This window comes from Rhinolophus sinicus, chromosome 3, assembly GCF_057876585.1.
Source record: "Rhinolophus sinicus isolate RSI-liver-muscle chromosome 3, RSI-T2T, whole genome shotgun sequence".
Classification (NCBI taxonomy): domain Eukaryota; kingdom Metazoa; phylum Chordata; class Mammalia; order Chiroptera; family Rhinolophidae; genus Rhinolophus; species Rhinolophus sinicus.
In genome coordinates this window covers 123612012-123628048 of record NC_142503.1, presented here as the reverse complement: position 1 = coordinate 123628048, position 16037 = coordinate 123612012, and the positions used below count along the sequence as shown (strand labels likewise).

Sequence of the window (16037 nt, the reverse complement as noted above, 5' to 3'; positions counted from 1 at the left end):
AGTCAATTCTCTCTTTAGTAAACCTGTAAATAAATTAGAACATAGTAATACATTTTGCATAACTTAGTAGTGCTTTCACAAATCATCATGATAAGATGCCAATATTACAGTTGGTTAAGAGCAGAAAACCAGATGGCTAGGTTTTAAAACTTGGCTCTGCTACTTAATGACTGTGTGCCTTTAGGTAAATTAATGAACTTCTCTGGACCTCAGTATCCTCACTTGCAAGAGGGGTTGATGATAATAACAGTAAATAGGTCAGAGTTGTTACAAGGACTCAAGAGTAAATATAGGTAAGTATGTAAAACAGTGCATGTACTGAACAATGTAAACTGTTATTACTGATTCCAAATTGTCAAGTCACTCTACATGTGTATGCAATATCAATGAAAAGCACGCTGTCTGTTTTTCTCTTTCAACTTTTAATGGTCATACAAATACAGAATAATATATGATGCTATTAGACAGACTTATTAAAAGTACATTTTAAACCTGCAGTTTATTTTCTTGCCTGTCTAAATATTGATTTCTCCTGCTATATATTTTTTAATAATAAATACACTGGTTACAGTCACAAAATATAAATAGCTCAACTAGCAAAAAAGCCTTTTTTACAAAATGCATTCATTACACTAAATATATTCAAACCTCTTATTTGGCACTTTATCAAAGATAAAAATAATAGTATTTACCAGATATTTTCAACTAATAGATAGGGTATTTTTCTTCACCTAGCTCAAATTGTTTTTAAACAACTAGTTCTCTTTGACCTAAGTAAACAAGGACTCTTTCGCATGATTTAATCACATTGATGCTGCTCCCAATATCACAAGTGCTGAGATTCCACAATATATCCAAATAACATGTGCTACTTTCCATTTGGAAGTCAAACATTTTTTCATAATCACCAAATACTTATTAAATACCAGCCAGATTCAGGGCATCTCTTGGGCTCCAGGTAAATTATCCAAAAAACTTTAGAACTGGAAGAACCTCAGAACGTGTTGTACAACCCCCTCTTTTCTTTTTCTTTAAGATTTTTATTTAAAAAATAGAGCTAGCATACAACATTATATATATTTCTGGTGTACATGTAGTTGTTCAATATTTATATACCTAAAGAAGTGATCACCATAAGTCCAGCAACCATCCCGTACCACTCAATCACAATATTACGGACTATATTCCCATGCTGTACGTTACATGCCCATGACTTATTTGCTTTATACCTAGAAATTCGGACCACTTATTGCCCTTCACCTTTTTCTCCCCCTTTTTAATTTTTCAATTACAGTTGACATGCAACATTATTTTATATTAATTTCAGGTGTACAGCATAGTGGTTAGACATTTATATAATTTAAGTGACACTTCTAACTAGTCTAGTATCCACCTGGCACTATACATAGTTATTGCCACATAATTGACTATATTCTCTACACTTTACTTCACATCCCCATGACAATTATGTAACTATCAATTTGTACTTCTTAATCCCTTCACCTTTTTCACCCTGTCCCCCAATTCCCCTCCCATCTATCACCCTGATAAATCCAGTACCCATCTGACACCACACATAGTTATTACAATACTGACTGTATTCCTTATGCTATACCCTTTATCCCCATGACTACTTTGTAACAACTAATTTGTACTTCTTAATCACTTCCCCTTTTTCACCCTCTTCCTCAACCGTCCACCTATCTGGCAATGATCAAAATGTTCTCTGTATCTATGAGTTTGTTTTTGTTTTGTTTATTTTGTTCTTTAGATTCCACATATGAATGAAATCACACTGCATCTGTCTTTCTTTGTCTGACATTCCACTCAGAACAATGCCCTCCAGGTCCATCCATGCCACCACAGATAGCAAGAATCCATTCCCTTCCATGGCTGAGCAGTATTTCATTGTATATATGTACCACCTCCTCTTTATCCATCATCTATCAATGGACACCTAGGCTGCCTCCACATCTTGGCCATTGTAAATAATGCTGCAGTGAATATATGAATGCATATGTCACCTTGAAGTAGCATTTTGGGTTTCTTCAAATAAATACCCAGAAATAGGATCATTGGGTCCTTTTTGTCTCTTGTAATAGCCTTTGTTTTAAGGTCTATTTTGTCTGGTACAAGTATTGCTACCCTAGCTTTGTTGTTTTGTTTTATTTCCATTTTCATGAAATAACTTTTTCCATCCCTTTACTTTCAGTCTTGGTGTGTCTCTCAAGCTGAAGTTAGTCTCTTATAGGCAGCATATATAAGGGTTTTGTTTTCTTATACATTCAGCCCTCCTATATCTTCTGATTGGAGCATTTAATTACATTGAAAGTAACTGTTAATAGATATATAGCTATTGCCATTTTATTATTCATATTTTAAATGATAGCCTTGCTGGGTCAAGTAGTCTTCATTGTAGGTCCTTGTTTTTCATCACTTTAAATATTTCATGCCAATCCCTTCTGGCCTGCAAAGTTTCTGTTGAGAAATCAGCTCACAATCTTATGGGAGCTCCCTTATACGTTACTAGTTGCCTTTCTCTTGCTGTTTTTGGGATCCTCTGTCTCTAACCTTTGCCATTTTAATTATAATGTGTCTTGGTGTGGGCCTCTTTGGGTTCATTTTGTTTGGGACTCTGCACTTCTTGGGCTTGTATTTCCTTCACCAGGTTAGGAAATTTTTCAGTCATTATTTCTTCAAATAGGTCCTCAATCCCTTCTGTCTCTCTTCTCCTTCTGGTATCCCAGTGATGAGAATGTTATTATGCTTGATGTTGTCCCAGAGGTCTCAAACTATCCTTATTTTCTTTTAAATTCTTTTTTCTTTTTGCTGTCCTGATTGGGTGTTGTATGCTACCTTGTCCTCTAAATCACTGATTCAATCCTCTGCTTCATCTAGTCTGCTGGTGATTCCTTCTAGTGCATTCTTCAGTTATTGTATTCTTCACTTCTCACTGGTTCTTTTTTATGGTTTCTATGTCCTTTTTAATGTTTGCTATCTCTTTGTTGACGTTCTCACAAAGTTCCTTGAGCATTCTTATAACCAGTGTTTTGAACTCTGTCTATGTGGGTTGCTTGCCTCCATTTTATTCAGTTCTTTTTCTGGAGTTTTATCCTGTTCTTTCATTTGGGAGTTATTTATTTCCTCATTCTGGCTGCCTCTTTGTGTTTGTTTCTATGTATTAGGTAGGGCTGCTATGACTCCCAGTCTTGCTGGGTAGCCTTATGTATTAAGTGCTCTGTTGGGCCCAGTGACATAGTCTCCCTGGTTACTTGCACTGGGTTATCCAGGAGTGTGCTCTCCTGTTATATTTAAGCCTTGATTGCTATTGGCATGTCAGTGGATGTGATTGACCCTCAAGCTGACTGGCTATGGGGTTGGGCCATGTCCACAATTTATGGGCTGTTGTGCAGGGGCTTACACCATAGAGCAGGATTCACTCCAGTGGGTTCTGGTACTTGTTGAGATCACCCTTTTGTTGTGCCGTTTGTGGCACTTATTGGTTGGTGCTCTGATGTGGTCTGAAGCCAACTTCCAAGTGTGTTGGTTCTGGGGCCTCTCGGGAGGGTCTCAAGTTTAGGTCCAGGCCAGCCACTGCTTGTGACTGGCCAGGAGCCATCTGGTAGGAGCTACAAAGCAATCCATGGTTGGTTGCTGCCTGTGCTGGACCATGGGGGAGGCCACACTGTGAACCAAGGATGGCTGCCACCAGTACTGGGTCTGGGGTAGCTCTGCAATAAGCCAGGAAACTCGGAGGTCTTCTGCCAGCTGCTGGCTCCCGTAAGGTTCAGCCACTGATAAAGCCTCATGTAGTACAGCGTTGTGTGTGGTGGGGGTCTCAGAGTATCACAGGGCGGGGCAAGCAAAGCTCACCAGACCAATTCAGATTCATATTTGGCCTTGGGTGTGGGGGAAGGGCTCAACACAGTAAAGATGGCATCCACCTGCTGGCTGCATGAGAGGAAGATCCCACACAGAGAAAATGGCAACGTCCTCCAGCCCTCACTCCAGAACCACACACTTCAATTGGCCCCCTCCCCCGTATGGCTCCAATGCCCCCCAAGTCACTGTCCCTCCACTGGAGCCCAGCGTGAGTGCCTGCAAGTGAGTGAGTCTGCCCAGGCCTTTTAAGAGGATGTCTGGGTTTCCCACAGCTTTCCATTCCATATGGCTGGTCAGAATCTCCACTGTTTTTCACAGCCAGATGTTCTGGGGGCTCCTCTTCCCAGTACCAGTATTCTGTGCTGGGCAGCCAGGTGTGGTCTTCGCATCTGTCGCTCCTCTGTGGGGAACCTCTGTGGCTAAGATATCCCTCCGGGTTTTCAATCACCACATGGAGGTTTGGGGCTAACCCATTTCACGCCTCTGCCCTTCCTATCAGTCTTGACATGTCTTCTTCTTTATAGCCTTAGTTACAAAACTTCTGTTCAGATAGACTTCAGAGGGTTCTCAAGGTTGACTGTTCCATAATTTAGTTGTAATTTTGATGTGTTCATAGGATGAGGCAGGCACAGTGTTTATCTACTCTGCCATCTTGGGTCCACTCTTCAAACAAGTTTCTTTCAACCCCCTCTTTTCATAGGTGAAGAAACCAATGCCCACAAAATGACTCAACAGTAGAGAGAAGCCAAAGTCACTGGCTTTAGCCAAGCAGAAAATTCAGATTTCTGTTCACCACGTCCCACTGCTTAGTGTTTACTGGGTCCCTGTCCTCAAGTTATGGCAAATTTACTAGAAAACTTGCTTCTCTGTAGAACAGCAAGTGAACTTGATTCTAAAGGCTTTGTTATGACCTTTTATAAAGTTGTATTGAGACCTACAGAAAAGGTCCTATTTTAAATTCCACTAAAGATATGGTGCTATTAATAGACACACAAAAAAAAATGGTGATATCCATAGCCTTATGTAACTAAAGTCTGTGATGAAATCATTATGTTATCCTAATTAAAGAAATTGCTCTCCTTTGATCAATCTTCCCCAGGTATCATTTGAGAACATCTCATCAAAAAGTGTTGGATGACATGTTCTAACAAGCAAAAATGCAGTTGTGAATTATTAGAAGATGTTGGTTGATCCTTTATTTACAGTAGAAAATAAACTAAACTGCAATAATGTATTCTTGGACCCAGACATATTTCTTGTAAGATGCATAATTTTAATCTTTTAATCAATCAGAATATTTGAACAATCCATCTTCATTTTACTTTATACACAGTGACAATTAAAGAATAATCTTCTTGTAAGAGTACAGAAGAGAGTTAAGCATCTACCTAATGAATCTTATCTGTGTAAATACCAAACCTTAGAATTCTGTAAGAAATTTCACTTATTTTTTCATTGCTATTTTTAAGCTGAATTTTGTGTTAATTGCCTTAATCTCCAATTTTCTTTGTTGATATAAATTCACCCACAGAAAGGCCAATAATTAAAGAGCACTTAAAATGGAAAGAATTTTCATACCTTCTTGACTCCATTTTGAAAAATTGGCTTTTTGTTATTTCTTAAGATCATTTGTATAACTCTAATTATTGAAAGTTATATGCAAATTTAAATACAAATTGGCAGAATATGAATGTTCAAATAATCTTAATAAGGACACTTAACTGTTGTTTCTCTCCCCTTTCTTTGCCATACTAGACAAATGGTATACCATCCCTTCCCTCATGGAATGTTTTAAAGATTAATGCCCTCTGGTTCAAGGAAAGATAAATAATATCTTTGTTGGTAATGATTCAGATTCTAGTTTTAATGGTAATCAATGTCACATGTGAAAAAAAAAGAGGGAAAGTACAGTTTAAGACAGGACGTGAAATAGAGATTCCCCTGAATGTGAAAGAAGAAAAGTCTGGGAATCCAGAGCAGTGAGGAAACTCATCCTTTATCCCTGAAAGAATTCCTGAAAGGAAGACCATGAGACCTAAGAGAGAAACGGCTGTGTGATCCATCTAAGAAGTTTGGACCAAAGGCACAAGTCAGCCAATCTGAGCTGATTGCTGGGTTGACAAATGTCCTGTGACCTATGAAGGACACAGAAGCAGCAAGAAGCTGATAGACCTGAAGTAGCAATTCTCAATAATAATCAGTATTGATGGATGATTAATGGTTTGTCATTCTCCTCCCAACTGCAAACCATGGCATAATCTTCACTGAAGCTTGGGAAAGAGAAGCTTTGTTTCACCATCCACTGGGTGGTCAGGCTGTGCCACAGAATACAATATAACAGAAGTGAGGTCAAGCTTAAACAGCAGGTAAATGACACCCAGCAGAGACCAGTGCAATATTCACAGTTGCTGAGAACAGATAATATGCACACCAGACTCAAGTGGTACAGCGTTTACTTAAAGCAAGATTGGAGAGAGAGTGTACACAAGATCCAGCCCCATGCAATGCATGGGACCCCCATGGCCAACAGATCCATTCTGTAGCCATCATAGGCAGTGTGTCTGCATGCACCCCACTTCTTGCTGCAGTATAAGGGCCCCAGCCCCTTCCCCATGGGGGCTGAAATACAGAAAGCTGGGGGTGTTTCTGAGGGCCATTGATGCATGCCCTCAAGCAAAACACATTGAGTCTGAAACAGTGAAAGATATTCCCATGCAAGGCTGTGTAGGCTCCCTATCTCTTGCTAAGGGAAGTATTCCAGGCCCAAGGCCCATTCTTATGTGGCTGGACTGGGGTTGATAGACTGTGTGCAGGAGACTGTCTTTCCTAAAAAACTTCAAGCATAAATGAATCATAACATTATCAACTTAACTGCCTTTTTAAATAAATACATGTGATGTCTCCTGCTGAAATTAAAACCTCCTAAGCACATATTCAGAGAGAGTTGACAATGCCAATAACAAAATAATTTTCTCCTTTATCCTCTGACATTTGCTCTTACTTCTTTTTCTCTATGGCTACTGTTTCCCCAATTAAAATTTAAAAAGCAATCCCTGTCTCCTAAGTTCCATCAACCTTCTATCCAGTTTTTACTCAACGTGCATGGCTAACCTCTACTTAAATGGAATGACCATCTACCTGTACTTTACTTCTCTCACAAACTTCTCCTTGACATACTCACTACTTCTCACAACTTCTAAATTTCACTACTTCTACTAGTCACTTCCACATCTAACTATTTCTAGTCACTTTTTATTTCTCAGTAAATTCTCACTACTTCTCCTTGACATCTTGCTTAGTGGATAAGTGATGGTGAAAAACAGTAATTCAAAAAAAAATTGTGTTTGTGCAAAAAAGCCACTGAGTACGTACGCCCACAAATCCCAATATTTTACTTAGTATCAGTGACTATTTTATACTATCTCTTTTTCTTATTCTTTCTTCTTCATTCTATTTATTCTAACTTACTGACTTTCCAAATTTACCCACACACAAAGCTGTATACCTATTACACACACATAAATGCACACACACACACACACAAACACACACACACCCCTTCACACACTCACACACACAGAGCCAGTTTGTCCATTTTGACTTAGTAATTTACAATTACGATTTATTTATGGAGAAAAAATATAAAACCAATTATAGATAATAATAGTGTCTCTAAATAAACGATATAGGTTCACAGTTTCATACAACTATATACAGTCTGCACGGATTGCTTGGTTGATAGAATTCAAAAAATAAATGGTTAAAATGCTGGGTAGTTTAAAAACAGTTTTTCACTACTTCATTGTATGCTGTAGTGATTATTTGGAGAGACTACTCATGCTGGTGGCAGTTACTGGTCATCAATAATTAATCCCCGTGGTCTATAAGGGATTAACCACTTTTTAACTTCCTCTTAATCATTTACCTTAAACTCTTTTGCTCTGAATTTCCTTCAGAAAAAAAAAAGTCCTCTTTCTATCACAGAGCAATATTAATCACACTAGAATAGAAAATCTTCTCATTAAATCCCTGAAGCTCATTAGGGACCTTTAAGTTATTCTAACACTTCCTTGATATCATTGTATCCTTGCAGAGAAGAGGGAAAAGGGCTGACTTTCCTACCAGTTAATTGTCTGATGTGAGATTACCTAAAGACTGAAGTGCATTTTCTATGCTGAGTAGAAGATAGAGTTGTAGCTGTTTTTACTACAGCAACCAATTAAATATTTCTCTGCCAAAACACTATTATTCCTTTAGTGCTATTACATGTTACAGATACACTTCATTTTATACAATTGATATGTTTCTGGAAAGTCAAGGATATTTAGAATCCATCTGAGCTACAGAAAAGATTTCAGGCTAAAGGAAACCCCTACAAAATAATTGGTTAAACGAAACATTCTAAGTTATACAGCTATCCTCTAAAGGATACATTTTCTTACAAAGTCAATGTGGGAGCACAAAAATAATAATATTCTATAAAGCTGAAAGAGATTTGTCAAGACAAAGACTGCAGAGTAAGAAAGAAAAGGAAGAAGGCAGAGTCAAAAGAAACAGCACAACAGATTTAGCAGTGTAAGAATGGAGTCAGTGAAAGGAGACAATCTTACCTGCACAAGGCAAGGCCACCTAAGACTGATGGTCAAGAAATTTCAGAGGTCATCTGAAGCAATAGCAAACAAATAGGGAAGCTGTTTAAGAAAGAGAAAATAACTACAATGAACATTGGAGCACATATATCTTTACAGATAAATGTTTTCAGATTTTTTTGGGTATACTTTAATTTAAAATAAAGATAAAAAAATACCTCTTGTGTAGTCGACCCAAGTGGAAAGTATATAAATGAAAGATTTCTCCTCTCACTTAGTCCATGCAGTAGAAAAGGCATTCATGAAGTTAACTAAAGTGAGTATCAATTTTAAAGTTCTGAGTCTTTCAAAGGAAAGAGTAAATAGCATGACAAATGTTATGCACTGTTTTTTTATTTCCATGGCAACCACTGGATTAAACAAGTATAATTTTGCTACAAGCTTTTACTTTTCAGAGTATAAGCATATATGGTAAATCTTCAACAGGCAGAGTGCTTCCCAAATTTAAGCCACAGAAATATTTGCTGGTAGTTTAAAACTACTTCCAGGGGTTAAAGATCACAGCACCATAAATTACCAAAAAATATACTAAAATGCCAATAAAACCAATATGAAGAAAAGTGGCATTAGGAAATAGTAAATAATTAGGTACAAAGCAGTTGATTAAATGTGACTTAAAATATCAAGATTTTATTTTATAATTTATTTTTTAAATTTATTGGGGTGACAATTGTTAGTAAAATTACATAGATTTCAGATGTACAATTCTGTATTATATCATCTATAGATCCCATTGTGTGTTCACCACCCAGAGTCAGTTCTCCTTCCATCACCATATATTTGATCCCCCTTACCCTCATCTCCCACCCCCCACCCCCCTTACCAATCAAGATTTTGAGTATTCATGTGGCACTGGACACATGGTTAATATAGAATAATGTCTGTTCTTGACAAATCTACGGATAGAAGAAAGGCGTTATGTGCCAACTAGAAAAACTACTGGGTTTTACTCCTGCTAAAGGTACCAAAGCATTAAGAAATATGCAGACAAGCTAACTCTCTATGGCTCCTTGACATCCTTCTGATTAAAATTTGGATGAATGTATATAGCTACAATCTTCAACAGGCTTGAGCAGAAAAAACAAACAAAAGATAGAAAAGCTCTAAATCCAAGTTTTCTTAGCATATCCCAAATATCAGATACACTATAAAATGTTCTTCACTATTTATGTGCATTGTTGCTTCATACAACATAAATGTTCTGGTATCATAGTACATACGCAAGGTTACGAAGGCCTCAAACGTTTCAGTTATCATCTATAGACAGGATCCTATTTTAGTGAACATATATAACCAATGGGAGCTGTGGTCTTAGGCCAGATTTTTTCTCTTAAAACTCAGGTTTTGACTTCAGCACCTTAGTGGATAGTGAACAAGAGAAGTTTGAGAAGAAGGGATGAGGAGTTGATGAGTTCGGTTTTTGCCAGGTGGAACATCTAGGTGACGATACTCAGTAAGCAGTTGAATATTCACATCTGAAGTTCAAAAACACGTTGGGCTAACGATAAAGATTTGGGATTCCTTAAAAAATTGATGGCAACTGAAGCCAAGGAAGTAGTGAAATTCATTCAGATGGGCTGTTGAATGGACAATAAAGAGTGACATGGGAAAAGGCTTAGGGGGAAAAAACATCTTGAAGAAAAAAAACAAACTCATTACTTAATGCTTAGCCAGAGAAAAACAAGAATTTCTTATAGGAATTTTGGCATCTGCTAGTAAGCAGAGATGATAATGGATGATAAGGGGCTTGGGTCTATTGGAGTCTTATTAATACAAAACTTCATATTGCATCAAAACATAAATTTGGTCATATTAGAAAATTAGAGAATAATCACTATCCTATAGAACGGAAACCATTCTCTCTTCTTTTGAACTATAGAGTATCTGTTAAAAATATTCAGTGTCAGCTGAAGAATGAGTTATTAACAATAAAGAAAGATTTCTGTTTCATTTCCCTGGTGAGCCTCCCCTTAGAAGTTACCTATACACTTGATTATTTTAAAAGTGAACACACTTCAAGGTATCTATTCAGCAATGCTTAAACCTTGCATCAGGAAGAAAGATTAAAATGTGTTTTGATCTACCAAGCACTTATTTTTTCATTGGGGAGTTAGGTGTAGAGCTGGCTTTTTTCCCTCTAAATAAAAGGGAAAAGGGAGTAGAAGCAGATTCACAAGACATAGGTAAATCACAAGAGCTTTAATATTGCTTCCTCTTCCTGAGACTCAATCAATTTTGGGCCTTTGTATAGTTTTGATCCTTTGAATAAGGATCTTATTCAAAGAAAGATGGTAACTTCTCACCATTATAGGCAGGATGCAATAATGTACACAGTCTGCAGAAAAATAAAGGTGGTATAATTTCTCCAGTTTAAGGGTCCATACAAAAACGGTACCAATCCTCACCATTTTCAGGAGAAAAACTGCACATCATCAGGAAACCTCAACATGATCGAGAGAAACAGCACAGACCATAAAGTGAAGACTGCTAGTTGTCTACCAAAATGTATTCTTCCTTATTCCTAGACTCAAAACTAAATGGAATTTTTCAGCCTCCTTTTCATAATGGACTCAAGTGACTGTTTTTCTCCATGGAATGGAATGTGATATGTGCCCCTTATGGATCTAAGTCCTAGGGCTATGAGTATGACTCCACCACGTTGTCTTTCCCGTCAGCAGCTGGGACTCACAGACATCCTTTCACCACCATGCAGAGGATGACAGCCCTAAGGGATCATAGGGAAACCAATGGAAAAACCTAGCTCTCTGAATAACCTCACGGAGAAGGGTTGAACCACTCAGTTGGGACTGTTACATAAAGGAGAAATCAACTTCTATTTTCTTTAATTTTCTGAATCATTGTTTTCTTGGTTATAGCATCCTATTCTTATCCTAACTAAGAGAGACAAATATTTCCTGCTCACTGAAGCTGTCCGAGAAATATCATCATCAGTACTTCCTTTCGTTATTCTTGATCAATATAGGCCTAACCAATTGAGAGTGGCCAAACTTTCACATATCTTTAAAAGCATAAGCAATCTTTGAAAATGTATAGCTAAGAGCTACCCGTACCATTATAATCTAAACATAGTAATGATACCCAAATTCAACCACTGCACATAATCAAGTTTTATGATTCGACTTTATATAAAAACCTAAAACTTCCAAATAAATTTTAGGTCATAGTCTGGAGACCAGTAAATGACGTTTGTCAGTTTTTAAAAAATTATTTAAATCTTTCAACGAGCAGATTTTAATAATTAGTTTAGTTTTTTTTTATTTTTTTTTATTTTAAGGTTTGTATAACATATAGGTAAATTACACCCAGACTAACTTATGATATTTCAGGAATTCCTGAAAAGATCACTTTTCAACTTCCCAAGTCTCTCTTGCTTACTCAAAAATGTCTATGGCTTTCCTTTAATAGAGTAAAATGTCCATTAAAAAGAAGTTAAGATTTGAGATGATCTTCTGAGAAGGGAAAACAATTTAAATTAATGTCCAGTTATAAATTACTGATTTCAGACTTTGTCCAAAAACAATTTTTATTGGACAGGATACATGAAAGTAGAAATGAGAGGTGTTTCTTAGGATGAAAAGATATAATTCACCTACTTTTCAACTTTGTCTGGAATTGATTGACTCTACTGCAAATGAAATGATAGGAAAAAGACAAGGAATCAATCAATAAATAAACTAAATAATCAGCCAGAGAAGGGAAGGACACATTATTAACAAATGTGTGATCACATCAGTAGGTAGGAATCAGTTTTATATGTTAGCAGTTAACCACCTACTAGTTTTTTCCAGGATTCATATAAGGAAATCAGTCTTCTGTCCTGAAATTTACCCCTTATTGATAAATTAAATTATATTGTTAAGTTAAAAATAATCTAGGATACTTAACATCTCTAAGCCAGTTACGTCATCTAAAAAATTATAAAAAATAATAGCTACATTAGTTACAGAAAATTATACATGTGGATTGCTAACAAAATTCCTATTGTTCAGGAAAATTAAATATTTTTTTCTCTTCTTTTTACTCTTTCATTATTATGTAAAAATGTATAGTTCCTTGGGTATTTCCTTTGCCTAAGCCAAGCACCAGAATCCAGCAAAACTTATTACACAATTACTATGAATGTACTAACCTTGCTTTGCCAACTCTTCATTATAATAATAATGGCTAATCTGAAGAATGCTTACAATTTTATGCCACAATCTTTAAAAGGTTTTATAAAAGTAGAAACTGAAATTCAGATCAGGTAAAAAAAAAAAAAAACATCTGAAAGTCACACAGCTAGTAATTTGAAGAGCTGGAGTTTTCACTTAGGAAATCGAGCTTCACAGCTCGTGCCTTTAATCACTACATTATACTGCATTTCAATTTTATTTTCATAATATCTGTCTGGACATAAAATTGTATAGTTCCATTTTCATATTTACTACCTAACAGTTCTTAAAACGATCCATCCTGACCTATATCTTTATAAACCCTATATTGTACACAGCCTTCTATTTATAATTTTCATTTTATTATCGGCCTTAATATGTTTGTCAAATATTGCCACAGTTAATCTAAGAGTCAACTTTATTACGATAAGCGTAATGAAAAAGAGGTTTAGAAATTACTAAATACTAGAGCTGAAGGGAGTTAAAAAAAATAAGTTGACTCTTTTGCGTCTAGATTACCTATGACTTTTAACCATCTGGAACATATTAAATGGTGAGCATTTAAATCTCTTACTCTACCTAGACCATCATCTTACAAAATTAACTATTTAAATTATGCTTTTTCACAGTGATCCCCAAATCTCCTGAACTCCATTCATTATTTTTTGCATGGAAATTTTTCTTCTCTTATAATTCTGTAGAACTGGACATCATCCCAGGAAAACATTGTCTTAATGATCAGTGGCATTCCTTATTGCATAGAAAATCAGACAAAAGTAGAAGTAGACTAGACTTTAATGATAACCTGATATATCTTATTTTAGCATTTTAAAGATTATTCCATTATTTTCTGGATTTTCTGTTTATTTTGCGAAGATAACTGACATTCTTATTTTGCTTTTATTAGTTCCTTGGACGGTAACGTGCCTTTTTTTTTTTCTATCTGCTTTTAAGGTTTTCTTTTTGTCTTTGGTTTTTCAGAAGTTTTATCATGATTTGCCTAGTGGTTTTCTTTACATTTATCCTTTTTTGGGGTTCTGAGCACTTCTTGACTTGATAGTCTTAATCAGTCTTGGAAATCTCTTCTTTATTACTTCTGTCTCATTTTGCTCTGATCTTTCTGCCTTAGAGCAGTTCCTCATTACCAAGAAAATAACAACTTACTCTAAAACACACATAAGAGGAATAATGTGAATTCTTTCAACTAACTTTCCTTCCTGCCTCTAGTCTTTAAATATATCTTCCTTATATAATCATACTACTTTTATGATTAAAACACTCAGTACCTATAAGATCAAGTCTAAAATCCTGAGTAGAGTATATCTACAAGGCCATCATGATATGTTGCCTAGCAATGATTTCAGTCATGTGCCCGACTAGTCCTAGTTTACTACTCCAACCTTAAACAACCTGTTACTGCTTTTAGTTCCCCCATGTCATACTAGGTCTCAGTGACACACCTTTACTTTTTATCTCACCTGAGATTCCATTAAAATAAAACAGAAATCCATAAAAATAGAATACATAACTGAGAAGACTGTAGGAGAGAAATGATCAGCAAATGAGAGATATTATCATATTGTTAAAGGCTGGAAAATGCAAAATATACAATTAACTAAATTGAATTACAAAATAGAAGCCTAGGAAATAAAGTCAAGGAACTCTTCTAGAGTGTAAGGCAGAAATGCAGAGTCAGAAAGCATGAGGGAAAAGCTAAGAGTCACAGGAGAGCAGTTTAGAGGTCCAACATCTGCAAATGAGAATTTCAAAAAAGAATGAATGCAGAAAATGAAGAAGAAATTAACAGGGAAATAATAAATCAAATTCCGCAGATTTGAAATATATGAACATTTAAAGTGCAAAGTGGCAAGTGGAGTGATTGTAATTAAGAGCCACACCTAGAGACGATCATAAAATCTTCCAAGATTAAAAACAAGTTATCTAAAAAAGAATGAGAATGAATTTACTTAGACTTATCACCAACACTAAAAAAGTAGATTGATGCCTTCCAGTTTATGGAGAAATGTTCTGACTCTAGAATGCTATACTCAGTTCAATCAGAGAGAGAGAGAGAGAGAGAGAGAGAGAGAGAGAGAGAGAGAGAGAGAGAGAGAGAGAGAGAACAGAATAAAGGCATTTGCCAATATGATATGTTTTTACCACGTCTTTTCTTAAACAGTAACTTTATGGGGCATGCTAGCAAAATAAGAGACAGAGAAAGAAAAAGAGGAGAGATGGGACTTAGAAAATATGGATCCCACCCAGGAAAGCAATGAAGAAAATTCCTAGAGAGAGGCTGTATAGTAGTCCTAGATTTCTGTATAGTAGGCTGTATAGTAGTCCTGTATAGATTTCAGGTTAGAACAGGAGGATCAGTGGTGTCAGGAGGAAGGCACCTGGGAGATCTCAGTTTCAGAATACCGAGGATGCCAAAAAATGTGTGCACATTTTAAGAACAGAAAAAACTGTATTAAAATTACACTGATGGTAACCACTTTGAGCACCTCTTGTAATTGCAGAAGTCAAACGTGACTTGTATTCATCTTTTGTTATCAGTATATATTGAGTATTACAATTTTAATACAAACGTGACTTGTATTCATCTTTTGTTATCAGTATATATTGAGTATTACAATTTTAATACAGCTTTTTCCTTTCTTAAAAGTGTGTACATTGTTTGGCTCCCTTTATATATGCAGAAAATACGTGAAACTGTAATATGCATGTTATATTTTTAAGACAAGAGAGAAAACCCAATAGCTAACCCAAAGGAGGGGAAAAAACAAAGTTGTATAAAAAACCATGATTCAAATGTAGAGAAAATAAATTTTTGGCATAATTTCAAGCAATTGATAGTAAGAAAAGGGAATTCATTCTATCCATAGCATAGTACCTGACCCAGCATAGTCATAAAAATATAAACTTTCAGAGTCAATTTATGGAGAAGGTGAAAAACTTGGTTCCTGTTTCATATCAAATTACAAATGATAGCAGTCTTAACAAAATAAAAATAATAGAGTGGATGATAAATGTTGGAGAGTGGTGAAGGTAAAAATGTGGAGGAAACAGTAGCAGTGATAGTGTCATCTCTTAAGAATGCAGCAGGATATTATTTATTATCACAAAAATAACCTGTAGAAGTAAGAAAATGATAAATAACTCTACAACACACATAGGTGGTATAATCGCATAATTTAGTATTGTGGAGGAACCACTAAAAGAACTGCAAACAAAACTATTTAAAAGAGTTTGCCTCTAGGAAGCCAAATCGCTGTTGAACAGAAATGGTTCCATTATTTTGATCACAAATTCTTCTAAATTATTTTATTATCAT

At 35.9% G+C, this 16037-nt stretch overlaps 1 long non-coding RNA gene across 1 annotated transcript in view; it reads right to left on the bottom strand.

Moving 5' to 3' along the window:
• Positions 1-16037, bottom strand: part of LOC141570618 (uncharacterized) — a 424578-nt gene that overhangs the window by 382719 nt on the left and 25822 nt on the right. The window contains exon 4 of the long non-coding RNA XR_012494826.2: positions 8493-8573. This is a non-coding gene — a long non-coding RNA (uncharacterized LOC141570618). The remainder of the gene's footprint in view (positions 1-8492; positions 8574-16037) is intronic.